The sequence below is a fragment of the Cajanus cajan genome, chromosome 5 (genome assembly GCF_000230855.2).
Source record: "Cajanus cajan strain Asha chromosome 5, NIPB_CcT2T_4, whole genome shotgun sequence".
Taxonomy (NCBI): Eukaryota; Viridiplantae; Streptophyta; class Magnoliopsida; order Fabales; family Fabaceae; genus Cajanus; species Cajanus cajan.
The window spans coordinates 51635969-51648080 of record NC_138521.1 but is presented as its reverse complement, the minus strand read 5'-3'; positions in this window follow the sequence as shown (position 1 = coordinate 51648080).

The window sequence follows — 12112 nt, the reverse complement described above, 5'->3', positions numbered from 1 at the left end:
TAGAATTTCTCTAATTAAGGTATCTAATGTAGATGGTATGTGGGTGAAAGGGATCCCAATGATGGTTAATACTATGTGAACCGACCAAATTCATTGATCCAATAAGGAGAGAGTACACCTTATGTTTAGGCTACCTAAACCCAATGTTTGAATTATATTTTCGGATTAATACTTAAAACGTCACCCTTAATCCACCTTCGTGTCCTACGTCAATAAATCAATAAATGGTGTTTATTTAAAAGATAAACAGCTCTTAAAAAGTGGCTTCTATTATAATAATGTCTATTAATATAAAGCACTTCTAAAAAATGTTATATATGTATATGAAGATAAAAAAATACTTTCTTTGAATTGTGTTCTATATATGTAAGTATTTACGTTGAACTCTTTCGAAATAGTACTCTTTATTTATAAATGTATAGACAACACTTTATCTTAAAGTGTTGCCTTTGTTTTATCTTATAAAAAGCGCCCTATAAAGGAAATGTTTTCTATATTTTAATTAATAGATAGTGTTTCCTTATATAAGTGTCATCTTTATGTTTAATTTTTTTAACAATTTTTCTACATCGATCATTCACATTTGTTGATCCTACTATGCATGCAAAAACAATTCCAAGATATAGAACTATACCAATCAATCAAGAATGTAGTCAAATGTGATTAAAAATGGTATGATGTATACATTAAACAAGTGGTAGTAAAACCAAAAGATTATAATGTATATAAACCTAACATACTACATGTTTACTGCACTTATAATTACATATCTAAACACAATCAACGTTTCTCCAATACCATGCAACTTCTAGTCTTAGACTCAAATAAAAAATTAAAAAAAAAGGAAATGTATATAGACCTAGCATATTACATTTAGTTTGTTGTTATTAACTTGATAATTACATATAATCAATGTTTGTTCAATATCATGTAGCTTACGATCTTAAGAATATTCCATGGTCCATTTGTATTGCAAAGAAAAGAAGAATTATTAATCATCAACTAGTTTTAATATAAAAGAAAATGTATAAATATTTAAAAAATCAACATAAAAGAAAAGTGGTACAGCCTAAAAATGTTATAGCACAACATACTAGTCTAATAACATTTTTTTAATGACATACAAACACCAATCTTTTCTAACATCCATGAAGACAATGATAATCATGATACTTTAAATACCTGTTGATACTAAAGGATCCAGGAGAACATGACAATCATGAGACTTTAACCCCTTTAGCTTTAAATCATTCATAGATACTAGGTTCCTTAGATTTGAAGAATATCCCTCTGAAACTTTAACTCTTTCTAGAAACTTACGAAAAAGAATTTTTCATTTCTAGATAGAGTTTGAGTTGATTGAGGTAGATTAACATTTTCCCTTCTTTATCAATCCCAATTCTATTTTAATTCCCATATTGAAAAAGTTTAGCCTTGAATTGATGTCATTCTTAGACTTTCTTGGCACATTCAGTAGTGTATCAACCACACTATCACAGACATTTTTTTCAATATGCATCACATCAAGAAAATGTCTTACATACAAAGATTTCCAATATGGAAAATCAAAATAAAATTGACCTTTTTTTCACCCACTTGTAACTAGATCTCTTGCAAAAGGTTTACCAAATTTATTGGTTATATCTTTAACCTTTTCAAAATCCTTATCACCATAATACAACTTTGGGGTTTTGCCTTCTTCTCATTTCCTATTAAACATTTTTCTCCATCCTCGATAATGATGTTTTGAAGCTAAGAACCTACGAAGGCCAAGAAATATATTTTTCTTACCATGGCCTAACTACATCCAATTTGTATTATCCTTACATATAGGGCATGTGCATTTTCCTTGTAGTACACCATGCTCGACATCACAAAATTCACATCCAGCGTTATTTAGGTAGAGAGTCTTTGCCTTATTCATACTTGACACCACAAAACTTGCACTCAACATCGTTTGAGCAAAGTGTCGATGACCTGATCACGCCCAGTGCCACTCAGCTTAGGCCTAACATCACCAAGTCAAAGAACTCCAAAGGCAATGACGTTCGATGTCCCTCAACCCACATCTAACGTGGCCAAGACAGAGAACTCCTCTCTAACTCACACCCAACATTACCAATCTTATGCTTAGCATTAATGAGGCAAAGAGCCTTTAACATGCATCATGTCTACCACCATGAAGTTGCGCTCAATGCGATGGTAATTTATTCACTTGGCAAAATCACGATTTGGCTCTTAACCCTACAATAGCTCTCATCTAAACCAACAAGCAATATACCAAGCAGCATATGTGCACTACTAATAACTCAAATACAACTAAAATCTCAACATACAACCCATGAAATTCAAGATCTCCAATTTTCCTTCTCTTTTCTACAAAAGCAACCAAAAACCACGTAACAAGAAACATAAGTTCCTCAATTCATCAACATAACCAATCATCTACGAAATCAACAACAATTCATCACATACAACATAACAATAATTACTCTACAAGTTTCTTGTACCTCAAATCAACAAGAAAGAGGTAGAAAAAGGTAAGAAAAGGTTACTTTGAGCTTCTTACACGGCACAACCAACACTTTGATCCTCAACTTCCAAAGCTTCGAATCTAAACTCAGCTACTCAACCACACTCCAGGGGAAGGATCTAGAACACTCGTAGAATTAGAAGAAGAAGAAAAAGGTTTCTCTAACACTAAAGCTCCTCTCTCTAACTGTCTTAAAAAAATAAATTTATGAAGTTCAAATTTTAAGAAAAATCTTATATATCTTCTCCTAAACTTGGTCAACTTTGACTAATCAACTCAAAACAACTTCTAACCAACTAAACTTATAAGAATTCTTTAATCCTTAGAATTTTATAATAATTAAACAACTAATCACATAATCATATAAATTAATAAAATCAATAAACAGCAATAAAATTTCACAATATTACACATTGAGACAACTTTGCATCAACAACTAAGTTTAATGTGATATTTTTATTAACAAAAATAATAGTAGATGAATTTTGTACGACGATATTTGATAAATTTACTAATGACATTTGATTAAAGAAAACTAAAATAATATTTTTTTAAATTAAAAAAAATGATATAAAAAATAACTTTCAATTTAAATGACCAAAAATAAATTTATCCCATATTTAAAGAACTAAAAATATATTTAATTTTTTTCACTTTCATCTTAAATCTTGCGTCCATATATTCTTGAAAGATAAAATAAGATTTTACTCCTAATTTTAAAATTATAATTTACTATTACAAATTTTAACGTCTCCTTTTTACGAAATATAATCTTTAAAAATTCAGGACGAGATCATGTTAAAGAAAAACTTTTTTCTTACTCGTCTTATTATCAATTAGGCATTACTATAATTTCTCTTATTACATGCGACTTTTCCTGCGAATTTTTATGAAAAATTCGCAGGAAACGTTGTTCCTACAAATTTTTCTGTGAAATTTTATCTGCAAGTAATACCTTTGTGGATAATATATTTTTGCGAATTTTAAAATTCGCAGGAAATTTTCCTGCGAAATTTCTTGCGAAAAAAATTTGCAAGAAAGTTTCCTGCAAAAAAAATTTACAGGAAAGTTTCCTACAAAAAAAATTCGCAGGAAAATTCGTAGGAAAGTTTAATATTTTTTACGAAAAAAAATTAAAGAAATTACTATAAATTCTATCAATAATTCTGCAACTTTCAAATGCTCACAATGAATTCATTCGAAGCATTTGTTTTCATGTCTCCAACATGTGATACATAATCTTTTAAATTCTAAGATTGCAGATTATAAGCCTAACACTCAATCATACAAATCAATTTGTAAGGTAAGTATTGCTCCAACTTATATAATCTTTAATTGTTTTATTTTCAATCGATGTGGGACTTGAAGTTTTTTTAAAATATTAAACTTATAAATTTAAATATTTTTTTATTTTTCTTGCAGATTAAAATTTGCAGGAAAATCCGCAGGAAAAGTTATCTGCAAAATTTTTCTACCATTTAGTAAACATTACTTGCGAATTTATTTTTGCAAGAAAATCTGCAAGAAACAAAATAAAATTCTTACAATACTTTCTGCAAATTTTTACCATGGAAAAAAATTTCTATGATCATTAAAATTGTAGTAAAATTTGTAAGAAATATCTGCAAATTATTTTTCTCAAATAAATTCGCAAAAAATTTCTACGATAATTTTTTTACAGAAAAATTTGTAAAAAAATTTTGTAATATTTTTTTGCAAAAAAATTCGCAGAAAAATAACAATTTTCTAGTAGTGAAAATATATTATTTAGAAAGTCAAATTCTCAGTTTCTTCACTATCCCATTTAGTCATATTAATAATTTTTGTCTGCTCTTTTAGACATGCAATCACATATTATTCTTCATTTAGTAAAAAAAATATCATTTAATTATCTTAAATTATCATCTTTTATTTTTATTGGTTTACTTATCTTCTTAATTGCCTAACACCTTTAATCTACCTTCTTTAATTTCATCTATAAATTAAATTTTAATTTTTTTTTTACAAAAATTATCAACAATTAAAATTTTCTCTTAATTTAAAAAATTAAATTAGTATAAATTTAAAATATAATTTATATATTATTTAATTATAATGAATATTAATTTTAATACAATTATTATTAAATATTTATTTATTATGAACTAAAATGATAGTTTTAACTAGGAATGATAATGAGACGATTGAGTACAAGTAGCTAGTAGATCTATTATTTGTGGATGTCATGAACTCTATTTATATACTTGCTAATATTATATATACAAATATTTATGGCATTTATGGATATTTATTAAAATAAAAAAAATTAGATAGAGGATAAATAAAATAAAATTAAAATTAAATAATTTTAAAAACATAAATTCATCTTAAAAATTAATTTTATAACATAAAGTTTTATATAAAAAAAATAATTATGAAATATATTTATAATAAAAATATAATAGTCCAAATTACTTTTTATACTATTAAAAGCTGTCTTCATCCATTATTAAACGATATTTAATGATTTATTTTAAGGTGTGGATTTTGTCTTATCCTGAGTTACATCTAAACTGCGAAAAGTGATTAAGGTTTGCAGATAATGCTGACGCTTAAATGGGAGATAACGTTAACTTAAGTGATGGATTTGGCATGGGAAAACAAGCCTATAACAAAGGAAAAATAAGCTTAGTCCCTCTTAATGCACTTGCCATATCCTATCAACGTTTCAGTGTACGTCGTTGGAAACTTTAGCATGCTAATGGCATAATTACTTTACTTGCATGCTTGAACAAAATATGCATTGAGGGCCACACCTAATGCAGCAATATAGCTGAGCTGAGCTAAGATCGATGGTAGCTAGGAAAGTAGGAATGGATAGAGTAGTGTGGAGACATAGATTGGGCAACCACCATAAACTTTAATCGATGCAAATATGTGCAAGAAATCTGCAAAATTAGTAGGTTTACGTAGGTTGGTGCGTACCTAGAGATTCCTTCCATTTCTGATAAAATATTTGACCTAACTCAGAGGTAACGAAACAAAACAAGGTGAATGTAACTCATTTTCTACAGTACGTATCCTTCACTTATTGTTTTCCTCAACACAGGCTTCTCCTCGCAGCTAAAGTGAATACGTTTGAATGACTAAGATTTTATAACATTAATTGGTTCTGTGCACAAAATTTTAGGTTGCATGTCACTTTTGTTTTACGTAGTAATAATATCAAAATCGTAAAGCATAAATTGGGAGTAAATTTCTGGTTTAATCCCAGACTCAACTCCCGAAAAAATTAATTTTCGACAAAGCAAGAACACAGATTGAATAATAATCTGCATAACAAATTTTTTAAATCTAAAATAATTTTTAAGATAAATAAAATTAATTAATTAAATATTAGGCAGATATTAAAATTCTTTTAATTTATCCGATTTAGTGTCTTTATTTTTAAAATTTTCAATTTTATCCTTTAACTTTTAAAATATTAAATTTAGTATTTAATTTTTAATAAATTGTTCAATGTCACCAAAATTTGTAAAATTATTGTAGCAACCTCGGTCGCGACGGGACGGCGAAAAATAAATTGAAAAAGAGGGAGTCGCCACCAATGTTATTTTTTACGGAAAAACATTGAAAAAACCATAAAATAGAAAATAGTCTGCGAAAACCAAATTTTGAGTTCGGGAGTCGATTACGTATGAGGAAGGTATTAGCACCTCACAACGTTCGTCCTAAGACGATTACCTTTAATTAATTAAACTAATTATTTATAATTTATAAAATATTTATCTCACTAAAATTATCAAATATGTTTTATTTAACTAATTTAAATTATGCATTGAAAAAAAAAGGTTAAAATTATTATTGTTATATAAAAAGGAGGATAATATATTTTTTTATTTTTTTGGCTCGACAAGATTTAGTTCTTGCTCCTACGTATCTTCATGTGTAATGAAGAATCAGAGTCACGTAGTTCTTTGTAAAAAATATTTGTGTGTTGATATTTTTTAATTAAATTTTATTTTTGTTAAATATAAGATTCTTGAACTGTCTCAGCTCATTCATCTTAAAAATATAAAATTAACTAAGGTGTACACCAAAGTCAATTTAATAAAATTTTAATTATAATTATTGCTAGCGATGTTATGATGTTAAAAATTCTTAGTCGGGCATTTTTGTTTTTGGAGGAAAAATTTAAAGATAAGCTGTCACAACTTGTACTTTAAATTCAAAGGTTAAAAAGATGTCACATCTAATTAACCATTCCTCCAATAAAATTTTTAATACAATAATTTCATATATTTATATTAAATATTTTAAAACTATATTATGATATTTAATCAAATTTTGAATTTAAATAAGGACTAAAGATATTACTAATATAAAAATAATAAAATAAAATAAAAAGAAAAAGAAATGAGTTTAATATACTCACAATTCTTCGCTACAGAAGTGGGTCTCCTTCTCTGGGTTCCCTCTGGTCCAAGGTGGAGATGTGTGTGGGAAGGGTATCCTTTGGGAAGGCCAAGGGGGGAGAGATGTGTGTGTTGGAAGCGGAAGGGCGCTATTTATAGACTTTCTGGAGGGACCAGAACGGCCCGTTCTGAATCCGGAACGGCCCGTTCCGGGGTGGCAATTTTACTCACAACGGCCATTTTCGGAACGGCCCGTTCCAATTTGGGAACGGCCCGTTCCGGGCTAAAGTTTTTAGGTATTTTGATAGTTCGGGAACGGCCGTTCTGGCCTAAAAATTAGAGGTATTTTGGAAGGTTGGAACGGCCCGTTCCAGTTTTGGAACGGCCCGTTCCAGTTTTGGAACGGCCCGTTCCGGGCTAGAAATTTAGCCTTTTTTGGAAGGTTGGAACGACCCGTTCTGAATCCAGAACGGCCCGTTCCGGGGCTAGAAACTTTAGGGCTTTTAGGAAAGCTGGAACGGCCCGTTCCAGATTGGGAACGGCCCGTTCCAGGCCTGCAATCTTAGTACCTTTTGGAAAGTTGGAATGACCCGTTCTGGTTTTGGAACGGCCCGTTCCGGGCTTGAAATTTTGTCCTTTTTTATTCTTTTTTGCATATACCTATTTTTCTATTTTTTAAGAACAAAATTAATATTTCCCGGACGAAATTGGGTTACTACAGTTGCCCCTCTTTACTTAATTTTACTAGATAATATAAACAACTCTTGTTGCATATTATCGTAGTAAAATATAAGTAAAGAAAATACCAATTTCGTCTAAAGTTTAGAGATATATGAGCACAGGGGCTCGAAACATTAAAAAACATGAGCGTGGGGCTCGAAACATTAAAAAAGGTGAGCGCGGGGACTCAAAACATTAAAAGAGAGTGAGCACAGGGGCTCAAAACATTAAAAAGTGAGCGCGAGGGCTCGAAAGATTGATAGAGTGAGCATAGAGGCTTGAAAATTAAAAGAATGAGCACGAGACTCAAAAGATTAATAGAGTGAGCATAGAGGTTTGAAAATTAAAAGAGTGAGCACGGGGGCTCGAAAGATTGATATGTGAGCATAGAGACTTGAAAATTAAAAGAGTAAACATAGAGGCTTGAAAATTAAAAGAGTGGACATAGAAGCTTGAAAATTAAAAGAGTGAACATAGAGGCTTGAAAATTAAAAGAGTGAACATAGAGGCTTGAAAATTAAAAGAGTGGACATAGAGGCTTGAAAAGTAAAAGAGTGAGCATAGAGGCTTGAAAATTAATAGAGGCATGAAACATTAAAAGAGTGAGCACGGGGGCTCGAAAGATTGATAGAGGCTTGAAAATTAAAAGAGTGAGCGCGGCGGCTCGAAAGATTGATAGAGGCTTGAAAATTAAAAACGTGGGCGCGGGGACCCGAAAGATTGATAGAGGCTTGAAAATTAAAAGAGTGAGCGCGGCGGCTCGAAAGATTGATAGAGGCTTGAAAATTAAAAACGTGGGCGCGGGGACCCGAAAGATTGATAGAGGCTTGAAAATTAAAAACGTGGGCGCGAGGACCCGAAAGATTGATAGAGGCTTGAAAATTAAAAACATAGGCACGGGGACCCGAAAGATTGTTAGAGGCTTGAAAATTAAAACGTGTGCGCGGGGACCCGAAAGATTGATAGAGGCTTGAAAATTAAAAACGTGGGCGCGGGGACCCGAAAGATTGACAGAGGCTTGAAAATTAAAAACATGGGCGCGGGGACCCGAAAGATTGATAGAGGCTTGAAAATTAAAAACATGGGCGCGGGGACCCGAAAGATTGATAGAGGCTTGAAAATTAAAAACATGGGCGCGGAGACCCGAAAGATTGATAGAGGCTTAAAAATTAAAAGAGTGAGCGCGGGGGCTCAAAAGATTGATAAATGCTTGAAAATTAAAAAGTGAGCACGTGGGCTCGAAAGATTAAAAACATGGACGTAGGAACCCGAAACATGAAAGAGTGAGCACGGGGGCTCGAATCATGGGCGTGGGGACCCGAAACATTAAAGAGTGAGAATTTTGATAGAAACAATGTTGATTCCAAGTAAAATAAACTTCAATGCATGTGTTATGCAAGTACATTACTTGATTACATATGGATGATAAGTACCGAACTTTGGTACAAATGTTGTGGATGCTAAGCATGTATTGAACTTGAATGCATGAGTTAGGGATGGACCAAACTTTTGGTGATGCAAATGACAAGTATGCATTGGGCTTGAATGAATGTGTTAAACAAAGTATTAGACATTAATGTGAACAATGTGGATGTTGGACAAGTATTGGATTTGAATGGGTGTACCAAACTATGATGTAATGAATGTCAAACATGTGTCAAACTCAAACGTAGATGATATAGATGTCAGACAAGTGCGAGACTTTATATGCAAGTGATGAATTTGAATGCATCTATTAGGAAAATACCAAACTTTGATGCAAACAAAGTGGATGCCAAGTGATGATTGGACATGAACGAACACTTTAAACATATTAATGCAAATGATGTAATGCTTGATTCGGTGTTTGGATTCTTATGAGGTGTCATAGACACATTTCAATTTTTGTTTTTTTTTCTTCTTTTTTTTTGTTTGTTTTTTTGTTTGTTTTTTTGTTTGTTTTTGTTTTTGTTTTTATTTTTGTTTTTTTTTTAGAAAATCATAAAAATGAATATTTTCTTTAGAGAAAGCAAATCCATGCAAAGCCCTTTTTGTGCCTCAATTATTCACCCTTTTTTTTTCATTTTTTCAAATCCATGAAATCATGTTCTTTTCTTCTTTGAAAAATGATCTCACAATTTATCTTTTCAAGCTTATCCCACCTAGAATCAAGTGAGACTCATTTGGCCTAACTTGTCAATCAAGTGATTATCACCACCTTGTCATTCCTTTTGAAACATCATTTAACCAACATGCATAACAATGACAGCTGATTTTTTTGGAATGCTATTCAAAAAGGATATTTGAACGTGAATTTGTTTTGATGTAGAGAAAATAGAGCAAACGACCCCAAGATATGACAAAAATTGAGAACTTGATGGAAACAAGAGATTGAGCAATTGTCCCAGTTTGATGTCAAATTAATGGAGTGAAAACTGGAAGGATTTGGACTAACTTGGACTTTGAACAAGTGAGACAAATGATTTACATCACTTTAGACTTTAGTGGATAAAATCAAACAGTGACACATATGGGAAGGATCACCCGTATTTAGAATGGTGGAATATGGATGATACAGGCATTGACTTGATTAAACTTGAGACACATGGATCATATGGTTGGAATGAAAATGTGATGATAGTTGACAACTTGTCCCGGTATAAAAGGAGTACTTTGAGTTGCCCCAATTTATGAAGAAATAGGGAACAAAGTTGGACTAGACAATTATTCCAATTGAAAGTTAAGGTGATGAAATGACAATGAGATCCTTCGCCCCAGTGTGAAGTGGTTGTCCCAATTTAGTTTTGAAAGGAAGGGGTAGAGTAGGAGACAATGATGAATGTGATTGCCTTCTTTTCTGACTCAAGGAAATAATATTGATGTATGAATTGATGGAGAAATAAGACATAAAACAAATGTCTCATTTAATTGGGTAAGGGGGAGTTAAAGGAGGGCATGACTTGTGATTTGTTCCCAATCTATCATTTTGAATGATTCTCATAATTATTGAGTGTAGTAATGAATGAACATCGATGAATAGAAGATTTTGCACTGGATGTTTGTTTCTCTCCATGATGTAATGGATGTACAAGTCTTACGAACATTTGTATTTTTTTTTTGGAGCAATCTTGTTAACATCGATAGATGAGTTCAAGTGTTTTGTCTTAAGACTAAACTTAAAAAAAGAAGCAACCAATTTTTGATCTGTATGGACTTTATCAGATTGTAACACTGGTCGGTGAGATGGATATGAAAGAAAAGATACAAAGGCCCAAATGTGTGTTTGGAGGTTATTCGAAACAAGGATCTTTGCTATAGTGTTGGCTTCAATGCTTTTTCGGTTTCTTTCCTTCGCCCCTCTTTTTTTTTCACCCCAACTTTTGCCTAGGTTTTTTCTTTTGGAGTTTGCAGCCTACCAGGTTGCTCTAACTTTTGCCTAGGCCGCCTTTTTGAGGTTTTCAGCCTAGCGAGCTCTTGTTTCTTTTATTTATTTTCATTTTTTTAGACCTTAACTTTTGCCTAGACTGCTCTTTTCGAGTTTTTAGCCTAGCAGGTTGCTCTAAATTTTGCCTAAGCTGCCTTTTCAGGTTTTCAGCATAGCGAGCTTTTTATTTTTGTTATTATTTTGCATAGAATTTCTTGGCTGCATTAGAGTTTATTGGGTTCAATAGATCTTCCCGTCAACTTCCCTCTATAATCTTTTTGAGGTGGTAAGATCTTCAATACCACATCTCTTTCTAGAAACTCTTGCGGGCAAACCTTTTTGGCAAAAGCTCTCTTGATCCTTTTTTGATATGATTGACCATGACACAAGGCATTTAATCTCTTCTCTTCAATTAGGTTCAACTGATCATAGAGAGCCTGAACCCATTATGCTTCCTCGAGTTTAGTTTCGGCCAATACTCTTAGAGAAGGTACCTCAACGTCAATGGGAATGACTGCTTCCACACCATAAACCAAGAATACAGAGTTGCCCCAGTAGAGGTGCGAACAAAAATGTGATATCCGTGCAGAGCAAAAAAGAGCATTTCATGCTAAATCCTGTAGGCGACCACCATCTTCTGAATAATCTTCTTTATATTCTTATTTGCCGCTTCTATTGCCCCATTCATCTTAGGACAATATGGTGAAGGATTGTGATGTTGAATTTTGATGAACTTAACCACCACATTACTTGTCACACTAGCATAAGAAGCTATCTTAACCAATAACATCAAGGATAAAACAATTCCTTCTTTATGCCTTTGGTTCATTTCTCTTCTTTTCCTTTTCCATTGTTTAGATGGTATCATGAACAAATTGAATGAAATGGGAACATTATGTTGCCCCTATTTTCAGGGTGAGCCTTGTTTGAGGTAATTTTTGAGGAAAATTTTCACTTTTAGGCTCAAATTTGGGTGACAAGTGATGGTCATACATCATTTCAAATCTTGACTACTTATTTTTAAAGGTTAATCCTAAGACAAAACTTAATGAACTCCATGTT